The 17,544-nt window shown below is 35.6% G+C and overlaps 1 protein-coding gene across 1 annotated transcript in view; it reads left to right on the forward strand.

The window, feature by feature from the left end:
- The first annotated feature begins 220 nt into the window (after positions 1-220).
- The window catches only part of LOC108972621 (thrombospondin type-1 domain-containing protein 4), a 101,823-nt gene continuing 84,499 nt past the window's right edge, over positions 221-17,544 (forward strand). Inside the window, exon 1 of the mRNA XM_018939272.1 lies at positions 221-408. The gene's annotated coding sequence lies outside the window, so the exon portion shown is untranslated. The remainder of the gene's footprint in view (positions 409-17,544) is intronic.

The following is a 17,544-nucleotide window of genomic DNA, read 5'->3' on the forward strand; positions in this document are numbered from 1 at the left end:
GGCCCTTTTTTGTGGTGTTTGTAAAAAAGGGTTAATTTAGTGATGCGAGGACTAATAATATAATTCGCTGAAGTGATTTCGAAAATTAAACTGGTTAGTGCGAAGTGTTGATATTTAAAGGCGAGATTAAGCGAGAGAAGGATATTATAATAACAACAATTTGTAATAAATATTTTACAGTACTGATTCGTATGATACTGAAAACTAATTAAAAATATATTTGCATGAGATAGAATATTATTATTAATCAATAACAAAAATACTAAAAACAGTGTGAGAGTGTTTATAACAGGTGTGTCAAACTTTCGTTTGATTGATACATTTTTGAAGAGCCGGTTAAACTATCTTTGTGGATCTGCAGTTAAACAAAGTTAATAAAAAAGGCGCACAAGTCCAAAAAAGCATTTGGTGAGTTAAAACAGACTTAAAATAAGTTAATAAATGGTGTGGGAAATTTTTCTTATATGACAGAATGTCAGAGAAAGACGTGAGGTCCGGCTGGGATATTTTAAAAATTATTAACTTTTTATGGTGTTGTCTTCTTTAAAAATCTTTCAAAATGTTGTTCTAACATAAGTCTAACATAAGTCGGCATTAACGATTTATTTATTTATATTTTTTGGAGAAACCATAATACTTAAATTTATTATTAACTATATATTAGAGCTGATGAAAAATGGAAAATAAATTTTTGTACAAAAAAAAATTTTTTTGAAAAAAATATGGAAAACATTTTTTTTTAAATAATTGGAAAAACAAAATTTGGAAAAATAAATTTAGGGGGAAAAAATTAAAAAAAAAATTGGAAAAAAAAATTTTATGTTCGATGGGCTGATTCGTTGTCAGTTTTCGGTTAAGATGAACGGTGCTCAATTCAAGAAGTCAATAACAGACATCTGAACGTTTATTTATTAGGAACAAGCTTGCAAAGAATGCATTAAAATGTAATTAAATTAACATAAATTTTTGCTTTTATATTGTAGTCCTGAAATGTAAACTGAAAGTATTTTTAAAACTTCTGATTTCAAATATCGGAATGAAAATGTTGAAAATTTTAAGCCCAAATGCCGGTTTAAAAAAATGAATACTAAATACCGGTCTTGAAAATAAAAAAGCCCATCGGAGTCGTCTTAAATGGTTACATTTGTTTTCTCGGGTATGATAGCTATTTTGCAACAATTTTTTTCGCATATAAAAGACTAAAATTGTCTTAAATTTTTTTTATTGTTACAAACATATACTATTAACAAGGAAATTTCGAAATTTTTGCAAAAGAATATTTTAAATTATTGCGACGTCATTTTGGGCGACCTCTTGGAAAAAAAACGCGCCTACGTTGACAGGATAACTTCTTTGCAGGAGCTTTAGTTAATATTATAACTTAGAACTTGGACGATAAAAAAAAATCGGAAATTGGATTTTTGGCAGACATTTTTACTAATAATGAAAATTTCAGTGGAATTTCGCGATTTTTTTCAGATAGTTGTAATAGAAAAAATATTTTTCGTCCAAGTCTTTCAGATCGGTTGAGTAGTTCTTGAGAAATCTTGTCAAGCGACTGCAAAAACATAGTTTCGAGAAAAACTCGTTAAAACTAGCCTCGACAGTATTCTAGAGGTGCTGTAGAAATAAATAAGACAGTAAAAAAATCAATTTTTTTTGGAACCCTAATATTCTCGCAACCCTGATTATAAAGAATACAAAAGTTGCCAACCCATAGGGATCGACTTAAAATTTGTAGAGGTCTGCAATTGTTGCATAATTTCAAGACGCCAAATATTATAAGAAACCCTGCTCCACAATTATAAATTTTATGTCACGAGCGAACTTGAATGAATGGTAGTATCACTACTTACACTATTCAACGATTCTGGGGAAAAATTACGATTTTTTATATAAAATAGCATATGCCTGAAATGTTCTATGGATCATTATGAGCAACTCTGCCCAAGAGACTATGGATCTAAAATCGGTTTCGAGCCAGTGTTTTTTAAGGCTAAGGCTTCTTGTAACTCAGTCTGTTCTTTCCTACACCCCTTGACAAAAACAACAAAAATTCTACGAGTTAGGAAATTTTTACTATGTATAATTTTCGGTTTTATCACCACGAAATTAGCAAAAATCGGCTGCTAACATTAGTAGTCGCAAAATGACTGTTAACTAGTGTTATTTGTGAGTCGATTTTAAATTAAAGTTTCAAAAAGTAAATTTAGACAAGGCCGCTATTGCACAGTCTTCCGCTTTACAATTATATCGTAAAAAATGTATGAATAGTACTTGTACTTGAGAAAAGGTTTGAACTTTTTGCTTCTCTAAAGGAAGCAAAGAACTAATCTAGCAAAAGCACAAAAGTATACACTCAATTTAAACAAAAATTTGTCGTGGATACGGTATATTTGTTTCTTTGCACACTGGCGAATTATTTAGAAACAAAAAATAACAACAACAATTGCTGTAAAACACGTCCCCTTAAATACTGAAATTTGCCTTATCGCTGTTTCAATAAAAAAGGCAGTGCGGTAGGCAAGCTGTGACACAAGAGCAACATTTAACAATAATACTGCTGTTAAATGCTCACTGGAGAGCCCTAAGGTTTCATGCCGCCTCTAAATTTTTAATTTTTTACTTAACCAGAAAAAAACTTAGAGACTTCCCTGTGCTTGGCGACAATCGAACGTGTTTTAAAAGTACTTTTAAGCCCAATAGATTTTGAGCTGTTCGTCTCAACTGTTTACGAAATACGCACGAGCACATTTGGTCATACTGATTACGAAGATAATGTTTTAATTGTATGTAAATAATAGTGTCACAGTAACGAAGAAAATATTAAGGGTGTGAAATTGGCAATTAAGGCATTTTGAACACAAAATTTGGACAGAGTCAAGTATTTTGGATTCATAAGATAGTTACAAATATGACAGCAGGAAAGTATACTTGAGCTGCCTGTTTGAACAACCAATAGTATAATATTATAGTAATAATATATATATCTACTGCGAGCATTTTAGTCCTCAGTAATAGCTAAATCACAAAACACGAATTTCTATTATAGGTCTTGGTTTGGATCCAAAGGCGTTGAAGGATCCACCCCAAGACCTAGCCTAATATCTAAATCTTTGTCGCTCTTCTCTTCCTCAAAAACAAAATCTTCGCTTGCTGTTGCTCACATTTCTGTCGCAAGTGTAAGTGTACACGTTCAAATACTTTTAAAAAGTTTTGTTTGTTATGCAAAGCATTACGGCGTGGCAATAATAAAAAGAAGAGTGTGGAAAAGTGTCCATAAAAGTGCGTACAACGAAGAACTCGCCTAAGTGGCAATAAAACAAAAAACCCCAAAAACAAAAAGTTAAAAACAAAATTCTGAAAACTATTTTTGTTTGCACACTTTCGGTTTCACGCCCTTTATTGCTGTAATTTTCCGCCAACAACTTCTTTTAACAGCATTGGCCAACAACTTGAACGCTGGAAATTAAAAGTTTTGTTTTGATGTGAAGCCACAGCTTGACAATTAAAATAAAATACTTATACAAGTTTAGGAAATATTTCCTTTTATTGTGTCACCGAGTTTTTCCCTCTTCATTTTTTGAATGGTGAAAAATGTTGTGACTTTGCATTTGCTGGCGCTGAGAATTTTTAATTCTTGTTTATATTCCAGATTCGATTGTAAGCCATTTTCTACGTACTTCCATTGAAAGTAAATAAAGCGTGTATAATTAATGCAAAAGTACCACAATTAAAGCATTTTTTCGTTGATCTTAAATAATGAAAGCTTTCAGTTTTTTCATTGCTTTGGTGCTAACAGATATTTGGCTATATGTTTTAAGGAATGTGATACTTCAATCATCTGCTATGCTAGTAATACTCTTATGATTTGTTTTGCTGTTTAAATTCATGGGGTGAAATATGAAAATGAATGAATGTACGAAAGCTATGCACCGGTCATGAAGTATATTGTACATCTTTCCTTGTGAATTAAAAAAAAAAAAAACGAAGTTTTTTGTATAGTAAATAAAATATACGAAAATATTCTCTGAAAATCTGAAGTTGATCCGGCATACATTTTTGAACATATGAGAATATTGTAAGATTTTTAGCCTAATATAATCGTCTACCAGAAAATATTCTCTGAAAATTTGAAGTTGATCCGGCATACATTTTTGAACATATGAGAATATTGTAAGATTTTTAGCCTAATATAATCGTCTACCAGAACTTTAAATGAGGTTTTCATATTGGCAAGAAGAATGTCTTCGAAACAGTTGGACTGATCGTTTGAATTTTTCCATTTTATATATATCTATTCGTCGAGTAATTTGGATTTTTTCACAGCTTTGACAGCTGACTTTGAGACTTTTTTGAAAGCCACCATTTTGACAAAAATAAGATTGGGCTATGCCTTCGAAAGGCATTAATCTATGGTTATAATACATTTTTGGTTTTTTAATTTTTAGAAAATTTAAGGTCGTTTATTCCTGATGAGAACAAAAAATCGTTTTTTGCATATTCATACTTCAAGAACCTTCTTCTTTATTGGCGTAGACACCGTTTTTTCGCGCCTGGTAGAAGACAGATGAAATTATCTGCGACCACGAAGTTATGATTGTCAACAGTGACAAGGGAGTCAACGAGTGCTGCGGCTGCTTGTTCAAAGACAGGAGATATTTCGTCTTGCCTTCGTTTACTACCAGAGTCATTTACTTCCGGCCAATGGTGACGATATCATCGGCAGACGTACCGCAGCAGTTGTGTCTTAATTTTTTAGATCTGTAGCTTGAATTATTTTTTCCAAGAGTAGATTGATGAAGTCGCACCAAAGGGAGTCGCCTTGCCTAAAACCTCGCTTGATATCGAACAACTATGAGAGAACCGTCGCGATCTGTATCCGCATTATTTTTGCAGGGATACCAAATTCAGACATAGACACATAAAGGCAGCTCTTTTCTGTGCTGTCAAATGCAGTTTTGAAATAGAAAGTCTTTTCCAAGATTTAATGCAGGGTTAATATCTGGTTGTTGATTTTTCGGGCCTAAAGCCATACTGCTAAGGTCCAATCAGCTTGTTGACGGTGGGCTTTAATCATTCACATAATACGCTCGATAGAACCTTATATGCGATATTTATGACCTTTATCTTACCTTTTTATGACAGTTTGAAATGGGTTAGGTCATCTAAGTCTGATAGGTTTTTGGTACCCATTACAATAAAAGATCGAGTTAGGTTACGAGGCCTTTAGGATTGATAGGCTTGCAAGCGCTTGGCGCGAATTTCCAAATAAATAATTCTTCTCCCAGACCACCCCAAGATTGTGTACTGGGTTTTGGACTTGCTACATAAAAAACACAACCAATGAAAAAAGACATTATGAAATATTAAATGATACGGAGTGGATCAATGTAAAGTAAATTTCAATGAAAAATTTCTGGACAGATGAGAAATATATTAAAATGAAAATTTCTTGCAAAAACCATAGATGGGAGGAGCTGTCTTCATTCTACCAAAATTTTTCTGAGTGATTATTACGACAGAAAAACATTATTGAACTATCAACCAGAGACAAAGCACTTATCACCCATCCCAATATTAATTATTGTTCGAGTGCTACAGGTAACAATTTTATGCCCACCTTGTTTAGAGTTTGGCTGAATGAGAATTAAGATGAATTGTTGAAATTCCTGTTTCAAAGTTAATAAAATCACGTTTATTATCAAAGTTGGCTAAAAATGTGTCTAATATGATATCACCTACACCAGTGCTGTTTGAACTTAAGCCTATAGATAAACAAACCTCCGATATTCTTCAATACTCGCATATATTCTGTATGAGAATCGCTTAACTCTCATTGCACAACAACAATGGCAACCATTAAGTGTTTACCCACTGATTGAATTTCGTTAATTTCATCATCACTTCCATTAGCAACATTATTTGCCGATAACAATAGATAATAGTGCACAACAACAGCAACAATAATGAGCAAACAAGTAAGTTACGAACAAGAGTTCTTAATTAAAAGTGTTTTTGTAATGTAATTGAATACCTATGAACACACACCCACACACCGAGACCAAGCCAAGCGTATTGTATCTTTTTTATCAGCATCTGTCGTAATCGGTGTGTATTTATGTAAGCGTGTATTTCGTATGTAAGTATATATTGCAGTTTTAGGCATACACACATATTTGTTCTTAACACACAGCACAGGAAAATTTATGAGAACAGTCTTATCTGCGAATGGTGCGTAGGCAAACAGTTACAGCCTTAGCAGCGCTTGTAAATATATGGTACTTACAACAGCAATGTTGCACATACATATACATATAAATAAATTTGCATGTGATATTTTGTAGCAGCACAAAAATAACTCGGATGTTAGAATAAGTATGCCACACTTTATCATTTGAAATGTGGAATTTTGTTCTCGTTTAAAAAGTAATATTTACCATTGTGAGTAATGAATTAGCCGCTGAGTTGCTAGCTGTTTGCCATTTCAAGTACAAATATTTATAAGCTTTTGAAATAGTTACATATTTATAAATATGTAGATGCTGTTCCGAAATCAGAACTTTTCGTAATGACGATGCACGATGTCGCAAAGTAAATTGAAGAGAAGAAAATAAATTAAACAAATTTAAAGAAGTTAAAGTAAGAAGTTGAAATCAAATTTAATAATGCAAAGAAGTGAAGAAAATCAGTCAAATGCAATCGATAGGGTTATCCATTTCGAGGTTCCCTACTTTGAAAAAAAACACAATTAATTTTTTATTATCATTGGAAAGAATATTCATTGGAATTTTTTTTTGAAGGGTATCTCTTTCCAGTGATGATCGCCCAATTTTCGATTCGAGCATTTTGGCTGGGGAATGACGTGAAATTTTCTAATTGCCAAAGTATTATCTCAATAAATCCATTGATTGATGTGATGTGTGAAAAGCGAGCTTAAATTTTAGGCATCGGTTATCATGGTGCGACAACGGTCGCCATTGACAGTTACGTTCCCACCGCCATCTTTTTTGAAGAAATGTGGAGCGATGCTTCTACCAATCCCCAAACCACACCAAACCGTTGTTTGTTTCTGGATAAAATTGCAGCTCTTGAGTCTTTCCAGGTTGCTTCCCCAAATGCGAGAATTTTGCTTGTTTATATACCCATTCGCTAAACAAAAGTTGGTTCGAAAATGTCGGATCTTCTTCGAATTTTTCAAGAGCACATAGAGCGAAGCAATGTCGTTTGGAAATGTGGAGTGGCTCCATTTCTTGCACAAGCTATATATCAATTTAAGATCTCGGCGTGAAATGGGTCAAGTCGTTCCATACGTCAGTCCAAACTGCTGCAAACGGCGCCGAGTCGACTCTCCACGGTCTTTGTGTACACACTCAGGTACGATACTATATTTTCTTCACTGCGTGCTGGACGTGATTTACTCGGTCGAATATTATCCTATAAGCAATGCTGGCTCTCAAGATGGGTAATGGTATTGCGAATAGGATGCTCAGTAGGACTTACAAACTGACCGACGTGAAGGGTTGTCCAAAATTAGTTCTCGTTCCGGAAACTACTGATTATTGTGCGCAAACTGATATTGTAAGATCGTCATGTGATCTATCGTAAGATTAAGACGACTATAAAATAAGTGGAACCAGCATACATTCAATATTGCATGAAGATTTTATTGCAAACAAATTTGTTCATATTGGATCCCAAACAACTTGCTAATTACTTGAAAAAAGGGTCGCGTCGATTAGTCGAGAGAAATTTTAACAAAATACAAGAGCGGTGCTTCGAAGTAACAACGTAATAGTAAGATTCTGAAAGTAAATAGCAGTACGGGTGATTCAAGATGAGCCGAATCCAACAAAAAAAGGTTCGCGCGGCAGCTCGTTTAAGTAAATTCTTTTCTGGTTTTTTTTTTTTTTTTGTGAGAAATGCTCTTGTCGTGGCTATACCAACTTACCGTATAGTCTTGACTTGGCACCGAATGAGGTATTTTCATTCCCGAACGAAAAAAACTAAAAGTTTAACGTTTTGCGACACCTGAAGACGCGATTGATACGTTAAGAATGCATGTTTTGGAGATATCTCAAACGGAGTGACGAAATTTGTTTCAAATGCTTACAAAAATGTAGATAAATATTTTGAAGATAAACGATAAAGCAATTTTTGTTCTAAAAAGATGAGATTTTAAGCTTCATTTGATCAAAAAAAAATTAAATTCGGGAAAGTTGAAAAAAAGTTACAGCTGCTCAAAATTGAGTGAAAATAATGAAGAAATTCGCAAAATTTTGAAATTTTTGAATAAAAAAGGGAAGCATGCCACGCAATCAACCAATGAACCATTGCTCGCTTCCGTTTTGGAAATTTCGGAATTACGATTTACACTAATGGAATAATGTCTCTAGCGGAAAAATGGTAAAAAATGATAGACCGAAATTGTACAGATTTATTTATTTATTATTATAAATATAAAAAAAATATATTGAAGTCTTATTAGAAATAGAACTTTTGCAAAGAACGAACACTTCAACTTTCTGCTGTCGTTAACTTTTACTCACGATGTTGCTCTACTGACTAAATTCCACTGAAGTAATTTTTTATTTCCATATTTCTATACTCACCTACATACATAGATACTCGTACATAGATATCTCTAAACCTCTTCACATCAACAATCAATCAATTTCTCTACGCCTTTATTTTGTTTAAAATTCCCTAAAATGCGTTAAGAGAAATAAATTTCATCGATGAATCGTCTGAGCCAGCAACTAGCTCAACGAATTACTCATTTCAACACCCCAGTATATTTATTATGGACATTTGTTTATTTCCTATAGACTGCCAATAGAAAAATGAGGTAGTGCATAATAAATCACAGCTGAAAAGTGAGGATTTCGTAATGAGTGCATATCGAAACTAAAAAATAAATTAACATAATAATTGGTTAAGTCCAAAGAAGACATACTTTCTCGTGCTCAACACAAGCGCATTGTTAATGTTTAATTTTTTATTGTTTTGATTTTTTAAGTTGCTACATGTCAAGGTCACTGTATAAATTTAGATAAATTACGTAGCACTTCGGTGTAAACGCAACGCAGCCAGCTGCCACCGCCGCCCTGCCACCTTCATTTATCACACAATAGAGATGTGTATATTATCGCTTGGCTGACTTGGCACTTATCATTTAATCCGACAAATAATTGTAATGAGAAGGCCTGCCACATTTGTCTATCTAAGCGCAATTAAAATATGACGCGGTAGGGGGTGGCGCAAATGCATACACTCATATATATTTGAAAATGCCACCATACTTACGTAAATATTATATAAAATACTCAAATATCTGTGGATCATAAAAATCAACGAATCGAGAAACCGGAAGGCCCAACAGTTTTAAATTTGCTTATATGTATGTGTGTGTGTTTGTGTATGTAAAATGCACGTCAAGAATGGTAAGCTGAAATTTGTAATTTCAATTTTTTGCCAAGTCATTCTTCATTCACACATGCACAAGTGTAGATTTGTATGCATGTATTTAGGCCCATAATGACATGATAAAATCAAATAATCAAGCCTGCTGCAATGCGTCTGTGTCAGAGACCTGTTCGTTCGTTCGCGCCTTCTTCGCTGACAATTTAATGCATGAAGTGTTTACTTTCGTTTTCGTTTTCGTTTTCAATTTCGATTTGGTTTTCGAGTTCGATCTGCCACAGGTGGCGACACTGAAGGATTAAATGACTTAACGCATAAGCTGTCAAACGTTTGTTGTTGGTGTCTTTGGCCTGTATATTTAAATAATCAAACAGCTAAAAGTACGTACTTAAATGTGAGATTTTATGATAAAAATTTTCGGTGGCGCTCGAATGAGGCAGTCGACAGTTTTGCCTTTTGAGTGATAATCCATTATGGGTCTTATAATAAGATAGCTGGTGACCTTCATGTAATTTGTTTTGTAGATATGAGCTATGAAGATGTTAGAGCATTTTTATATAGTCTTTTGTATGTCGCTTACTGTGCGCTTAGTCAGGGAATATCTGTACCCATTAGAGCACTCTTGTTCCGATTATAACAGATTAGGAACGAGGTGGGACTCCATTGTTCTCTTGCGTTCTAGCGGTGGGAATGGATTTCGAGTGAGCATGAGTTTGTCTACAACTAACTACTTGCTCTCAGTAAAGTTCATCTTGCGGCAGGTTTCCGCTAGGTATCGTCTAATAAGCGTGCAGACGGTAAGGCTGAAAATTTTATCGGACGGGAACTGTCAAAGTGGTTTGGAAGAAAGTGAGGTGGAAACATCCAGGTACCTCCTACTCCACTATACAAATTTTTAGGTTTTAGGTGATATTGAAACATCTCGGTAGTCATATATTCGGTGAACCTACTGAAATAGCCGGTATTGATAACACCGTCATTCTCAGCTGTCTAAGTGTGATCCGTTAGGCAAATATCTGGAAAAGAAAATTGGTTCAAAAATGTTAAATATTTCGAAAAGTGGCGGCGGTGATGTCAGCCTTTAGTTTTACGACGACATCAACCAGCCGGGAAGTGGCACCTTCGCAATTTTGGGAACGGGCATTCTCTGAAATCATGGTCTTTATTACGTTTTGGTGTGGTCGTCATCAAAAGTTGTGTCGAGGCTGTTGACTCTTTTATTTGGGAATGGTTCTACGTAAAGGGACCCAAACGCAGCGCAAAACCTCTCTGCCCTAGAGTCTTGTTTGCATTTATTTATCGAGAATATGTCGAAGTGACCACGCTCTCTTTTAGTTGTGACCCCAGGCTACATAAGGGTTGCATATCGCATCATACACAAGGGTTGCTAACGTTTTCAGGGGCGCGGCGCGGCGAGGTCGCAGGAGTAGGGTATTGGGTATAGTTCTTCTAGGCTAGTCGTTTAGAGCTGTGAGCGCATTTATTTAGCGAGCCGCTGGATTAAAAACCGATGCTGGACCTCTACTGAATAGCCGTTGCAATTAGACTTCAGCGATCCCATAAACCGAATATGTCGAAGTGACCACATGAAACTTCTTCTCTTTTAGCCGTGACCCCAGGCTACACACGATTTGACTATCGCGGGGTTACTAACTTTACCAGTATTAACGTCAACAACAATATCAGCCCTGAAATCTAACGCAGAATTACTCTTGCCAACAGGTGCTACGTTGCACAGAGTAAGCAAGTGAAAAGTAAAGTCCTTTATCGACGAACAAAAATCAAACTCTACAAGTCCTCATCATTACCACCCTGCTATATGGTGTGGAGGCATGGACAATGGCATCATCTGTTGAGTCGGCATTATGATTTTTCGAATTAAAGGTTTTGTGGAATATTTATGGTCTTTTGCGCATAGGCAGCGAATACCGGAATCGATGGAACGATGAGCTGTATGAAATATACGGCGACATTGACAAAGTTCAGCGAATCAAGAGACATCGACTACGTTGACTAGGTCATGTTGCATGGATAGAACAGAAACTTCCATCTTTAAATGGTTTCGATTCAGTACCTTCCAGTGGAAGCAGAAGAAGAGAAAGGTCTACACTTCGTTCTCGCCAAATAGTGAAAAAAAGAAGAAGAGGAAGAATTTTATGTAGATAATAAATGAATCAGCAGACATAATTAGAAAACTCTACTTGGGTGATTTAGCGAAAATGTTTAGAAATATTCTCTTTACTTTCAAAATTCTTGCCTTTCCCGCTAAATCGCTTTTTTCGCCAATTTAGAACAGTTAAGGCGCTTCAAGAATTGCCATTAGTAAGCTTTTATGTCGCGTCGTTACAATCAGTTTTTATTGCCATAGCAATTTGCCACCACAAATTTTCAAAATAGCTAAATGTTCCTTTTGTCATTTACATATATAATTTCATTGGCTTGGCTTTGAATTTGAATAGGCGCTTTCATTTTGACACCGCCCAATTAGGAGTAACCACATATTTTAGCCATTATAGATATATAGTGTGACTCATTGTGTTTTTATTTGACGCACGCATTTATGGAAACGCATTTAACGCCGCATAAGCACATATATGTACATAGATATATATATATATTTAATACCTTTCATGTCACCAGAATTTGCTGAAATGATTTCACGCATTCCCGACACATCATATTCCAAAATTATGGCAGGCATTTAAAATTCACAAGTTATTCTTAAGCAGCACAGCAATTACTTAATCAACGTAATTTCTATAAATTCTTTAATTAATCACCAAGCTTTGAAACGCCAAGCGATCGCTGTGAAGTGCTTAGGCACCTCATTCAATATTCCACGCACGCCGAAGTAGCCGAAATTATGAAAATATAATAGCAAATAGTGGCGAACGTCGCAGCATAAGCAGCAGCAACAAACCCATTGAAATATTCATAAGTCAGGTTCATTTATGCCCCTTATTATGGGTCGCGGGAGTCGCTATGCTCTCATTGCGATTATGATAAATTTCATTTCAAATGTTTTCTGACACATGGAAAATTTATTTCCGTTTGTTCTTTGAATTAGTCCATTACTTCTTTTTGGTTTTTTATTCGCTTTTTTATTTTTGATTTGGTATTTTTTAATGATTTTTCTGGTCAACGGTTTATTTATGTGCTACGCTTTTTAGGCACAATTTCTTTTCTGCTTGTAATAATGAGTTTGGTTTAGGTTTAATGATTTCATTTTTGTGGGTAATTGAAAGTAGTGCATTTTTAGATATAAAAAGAAAAGAAAAAAAAAAAAAAAAAATGTTATCGTTGACTGCACCGAAGCTGCAGTATTCCAACTTTATAAAGAAAGAAGTCTCCATACACGAGCTTTATTTTGTTTAGATATCTTGTCAAATAAAAAGTTTTTCATACAAGGACTTAATTCTGACGCTTTCTTTAGTAGGTTATGCTATAGTGGTCCGATGTCGGCTGTTCCGCCAAGCGAGCATCTCCTTGAAGAGATAAGTACAAGTGCAAAATTTCAGATCTTTAACTCAAACCCTGAATAACTAAATCGCATATAAATATAAAGACGGGCGAACATGAATAAATCAGCTCAGTTCTCTACGCTGATCATTTATATACTCGTGTATAGGTATTTTATAAGATCTCTGACGATTCCTGGGAGTTACATATCTCGGGACAAACTTAATATACCCTGCTCAGGGTAAGAATATCATTTGAGAACCGTACTAAATAGTTACAAATAAAAATAAATGTTGGTGATTAAGAGAATAGCGAATTTGAAATGATTCGGTTTCTCTTGAAATTTTAACTAGGCTTTAACTCATTCTCTAAACGATTTTAGTATATCTTAGAGTACTCAGCAGTAACTGCTTCTTTGCTGATGTCATAGTAGCAGATGTTGAGTTATCTATTTGACAAGTTGCTGGTTCGTCTCACTATCAAATTATTGTCCAACTGATGGACTTCGGTTTGAAAGATGTTGCTAAAATTGTGGAAATTAGTTTTATAATCCCTACCAACGAATATTAGAAACGAAGGCGGCGAAAATTGCCAGTCTCTTCCAAAAAGTGACCCAGAAAAAATTTCAAGGCATATGTTGAGTTCACAAGCTCTCACTTTAACGCTACAATTGAAAAGCATATTTCCAACTCAGTCAAGTGAATTATGTTAGCGGAACACCATTTGAACTGTAGGAAAACTGTATTTAACCAAAAACTTCACTAACATCAACAACAACAGACTTAACTACAACAAAAGCAAAAGTTTTTACTGAGCACACAACATTAAAGTGGAATAAGACAATAGCGGTACTGTATTGCTGTAATTGCAACAATGAAAGGGAAGCGTCCGAACTTGCTGGGCAATCGCTTGTTGGTCTGTCAAATCTCGAGTGCATCAATCATTATTCTTGACGTCTATGCTCGCCGGTGGAGAAAAGGTCAACGGTGAATTTGATCCGCTGACGGACAAAGGTGACAGTTCGCATGCAAAATGGCTCAGCAACGAAAGCAGAGCAAATCAAGCACTCAATACACAAATACAACCAAACATATATACTATATTGATTTGGTACATCGTGGGTAAATAGTTAAGTGTATCCAAAGCGTAACTTATAACCAAGCTAAATTACAAGAAGTTGGCGTTGGCGATGTTCAGCTTAATAAGTCAGCTCTAGTGTAATCATAGGAGCGCTGAAAAGATTTGTATTGGTATCGATGTTATGCTTAAGTGCGCTTCATTGGCGTCAAGCGATTGGATAAATGCATGATGTTTGTAGAAGGTGGAGATTAATTGTTGAATTTGTAGAAGCGTGCCTTCGATTTGAACCTTGATCCCATAATATTATTGGTTTAGCCATCGAACCTAAACTAACCTAATCCACCAATCTGTACACTCACACTCTATGCTTTTTGTTATGGTCTTCCCATAAACGTTGCGAATTTTGCTATTCTATTGCATTATTCGTTTAACATTTCACTTTGTTTATTATTTGTTTAACTGCAGGCATTTAGCACATCGCAAACTCATCTCATCTGTGTGCATTTATTAGGCGCACGAAGATCAAAAGCAACTCCACACTTAGAAACGTCAATAAACTGACAGCTCGCGTCTTTAATTACCAATCTAGGCAGAAAATAAATTTATTGCTTACAATCGCAGCAGCAGTGAAGGCAATGAGCATTATAAAAGGTGTCCCAAAAGGAGAAGGAAATAACGATGGAGTTGGTTTGGGAATATATTGTCCAGAGTTAGGCATAATGCTGCGACCTTTAGGTATATTCCAGGCTATTCCAGAGTCAACATTTACGTAGGCAGCTAAGCAGCAATCAAGGCAGTAATCTCGTATCGTATATCGGTCAGAAATGTTCACACAAAGGCATCGAAATGAAATAGTGGACGAGATTGCCAGAAATGGTGTACTGCTAACCTACGAAAACGTGATCAACGTATCTATACAACGACCTCGACAAAAGCATGGTGAAGAAAATCAAAATATAACGATGGAACGAGCACCCTGGTACCAAGTACCAAGTAGAAGTCATGCGCAAAGCGGTAGTTCGGAAGTACACAAAATTCCTATTGCCACTCGATAGACGAGACTTTAGGAGCATGCTGGGAATACTTACTGCTAGCTGTTTGGTGGCGACATATTATATGACCGCAAGATGGGGCTGACAGATCGAGAAGACTACAGGAAATACCTAGAAGAGAGCACCAGGCACTTGTCCCTTTTTGGCAAGATTACGCTGTAAGCGTCTGGGATCTCCACAGTATGATACACTGAGGAGGTATCGACAGTGTGGTCGCAGAGTCTGTTAAAATTCGCACCAAGCGCAGGCACTCTAAACATTCCTCTTGGACTTAGCAAGTCAACTCCATTTGGTATCGCAGAGGACCAAACAGAGGACGATACCGTTAAATGTATGACAAATCGAAGACTCCCATTATATGTATTTAAAATTGTCAAGGAGTCATCGAGCCACCCTTTATTAAAAATAATTATACAATACAATAGATTTATCACCGTTGCATTGCAGAGCTTCTCGCAAGGAGTTGCATTTATGAAACCAATCATGAGTTATGCAAATAAAGCAAAATACTTCGATACTCAGGCGGAGCTACAAAGCTGATCACTTAGCTTTTACTTTTGTTGATATTAGTTCAATGAATAGGTTATGATTGTAGGGTGGATTGAAAAAGTAATTTATAGCAGAGAAATGCCCAGAGTCACAACATCTGGAGCCAGCTCACATATGTAGTTCTTTTATACGCAAAGTAACTTTTAAAAAAAATATCGAATTATAATTTTGATCTATTTCATACTTGTAAAGTATAAGTTTATATGTTATGACTTTTGCTTTCTTTTCAAAGGAAAATAAAATTTCCATCCACCAACCCACATTGCGTAATTTCTGTGGAAACTGCACTTGACGTTTCAATGTCCAAATAATGACAACGCAAACAACATGCACGGTGTTTGTATGCTAAAATGTTTTACCACAAATGGTAGCATAAATGTGTATAGAAAATCTCATTTAATTATCATTTTTTATTTATCATCGCGTACACACATTGCACACATGCGTACAGATGTACCAGCCTATTTGGGGATTTCTTTCGCTGTTATCAAGTTCTCATTTTCTGTACTCTGGGTTTCAACCATTTCATCATTTGCATTGTTGACAAGTTAAAGCGCTTCTTTTATGCTCTTGTTCATTTTAGCCTTTTAAACATTGCATGCTTCTTCAATGACTCTTCTTTTTGGACTCGCCGTACACTGTGCAATTGGTTTTGGTGCATTCTGCGGCTATTTCGTCTTTGAACTTAGTCGGTTTTTGTGTGTAGGCACAGTTGTACATAGTACTTATTCGTAAAAATGCTGAGAAACTGAAAGTAAAAGCTTTTAGCACTGCACTTTAAGAAATGCTTTTGTTCGAGTGCAAGTGGAATGATTAAGTATTTATTTACATACATAAATATTAAAGTAAAATATATAATTTTTGCATAATAAATATTAACTCAGTTTAGAAGCAACCAGAAAACATGTTTACTTTGCTTGCACCAAATATTTCCCCCTTCAAGGAAATTTTTTACAGCAAGTACATATACTCATATAACTAAATCTGAACACGTAATCTGTAAAGTGTTTGTTTCCAATAGAAAACGTTTGGTCAGTTTTTTATAGACACATTTCTTGTTATAGTGAACGACCTGCAAAGAAACCTAAGGTTACTTAATAAGAAAAAAGATCTTTATAATGATATTAATTTTGATTTTGATCGTTCATTTTGTATGACTGTTGTGGTTGCTGTAACGGGTACATAATTCCCGGTATGATGGTCAGGACTAGATAAGTTGTCGTCGATGTCATCCAATGATGTTGGTCCAGAAAACGTGCCGTTGAAATTTGTTACAGTATACAGAACGAAGTTGTGGGTCACTCTCGACTCAAGCTCTTCGTCTGCAACGGGTGGTGGTTTGACTCCAAGTACGTCATTCATAGAGAGGAAGTCGGTGAAGGTGTTAATGGCTTCACTGCGAATGGCGCTTAGTGCTTGTCGGAAGTTAGTTGCATCCGAAATCTGGTCGGCTTATTGTTTGATGACGTCGACGTAGTTGAGGAATCACCTTTTGATGATCAAGAGACATCTTGTCGTTCGAAGTGCGGTGTTTTGATATTGGTGCGGCGTAGTTAATGACCTGCCGGCCGATTGCCTTGTACATTGCCAACATCGGAATTGTTATGTGTAAAATGATATTGCAAGATCGTCATGTCTATCGTGAGATACATTCAAGACTGCAGAAAAGATTGTTGACCTTGGATCTCACACAATTTATCATTCGCTCAAATAAACGTTCGTCTCGATTCGTCGAGAGAAATGATAAAAAAAATAAATTAAAAAAAAAACGATAGCGGCACTTCGAAAGAAGTCTATGATATCGTGACAGGCGATGAATGATAGTTTGAATGCCAGCTATGTGTTCGATATCGGCGGAAAAAAGTGAATAAGGAAAACATTTCTCTTTATTAGCGTAGACGCCGCTTACGAGGTTATGGCTAAAACGGAGTTTGGAGTTCACGCAAGTGCGGAAAGTTTTCTGAGCCCAATTCACTTGGGA

The sequence above is a fragment of the Bactrocera latifrons genome, unplaced genomic scaffold (assembly GCF_001853355.1).
Source record: "Bactrocera latifrons isolate USDA-ARS-PBARC rearing strain unplaced genomic scaffold, ASM185335v1 scaffold_41, whole genome shotgun sequence".
NCBI lineage: Eukaryota > Metazoa > Arthropoda > Insecta > Diptera > Tephritidae > Bactrocera > Bactrocera latifrons.